The sequence below is a fragment of the Morone saxatilis genome, unplaced genomic scaffold (assembly GCF_004916995.1).
Source record: "Morone saxatilis isolate NCDOM2014 unplaced genomic scaffold, NCSU_SB_2.0 Contig4, whole genome shotgun sequence".
Lineage (NCBI taxonomy): Eukaryota > Metazoa > Chordata > Actinopteri > Moronidae > Morone > Morone saxatilis.
The window spans coordinates 17,600,726-17,601,489 of NW_023339984.1; the positions used below are offsets into that span (position 1 = coordinate 17,600,726).

General features: G+C 41.5%; 1 pseudogene; it reads left to right on the forward strand.

Annotated features, from left to right (window-relative positions):
• The window catches only part of LOC118337934, a 4,658-nt pseudogene that overhangs the window by 2,897 nt on the left and 997 nt on the right, over positions 1-764 (forward strand).

Here is a 764-nt window from a genome sequence, read left to right on the forward strand (position 1 = left end):
GTTAACATTAAAGGTGTGTTGATCAGGAAAACATTGCACCTTAAAAGTTGCCAGGAGCTGCTGGTAGCCTTCGAGTGGCAGATTAATTAAACGATTCCTTCTCCCGTCTATAGCTAGCTAACTTTAACTAGAAAAGGTAAAATAAAATGTTTTCACTCCTCTGACAGTTTCTTTATTTGTGAATCATTTGCAAAGAGATATTACAAAGCCAGCTTGTGCTGCATCAGCAATGCCTGCACGAAATGAAAGCTTGCTTAGCTACATTTTCACAGCCGACCCTGTTAATTCACGTTAGCTACATAGTACATAGGAACAATGGTTACATAACTTTAAAATGAGCAACAACCTAACCGTACTGCATTCTGGTACTTCAACAAATAGCACTGCATTTCTAATAAAATGTCAGAATAAAATGATAAAACCTTTGTTTTTCAGCTGATTCAGTGATCCTGGAGAGTCCAGTCCTCCCTGTGAAAGAGCAACAATGTGAACTCTGCAGCTGCAAGAAACAAGACGACTTCCTCCAACCTCAACAGCTGGTTTCTATAAAGATGGGCCTCCTCCATGGAGAGGCAGCTCTACAGGAGAGATGATCATCCACAGTGTTTCCAAGTCTGATGAGGATCCTACAAGTGCAGAATCTCTGGAGCTGGAGAATCAGCAGAGAAGCTGGTGGCTGTCAGAGGTGACAGAGGTGAAAGATTGATCTGTTTATCTTCTAATGGTTCCTATAAAAAGCAGAACACCACCTGAAGATGTTCCGG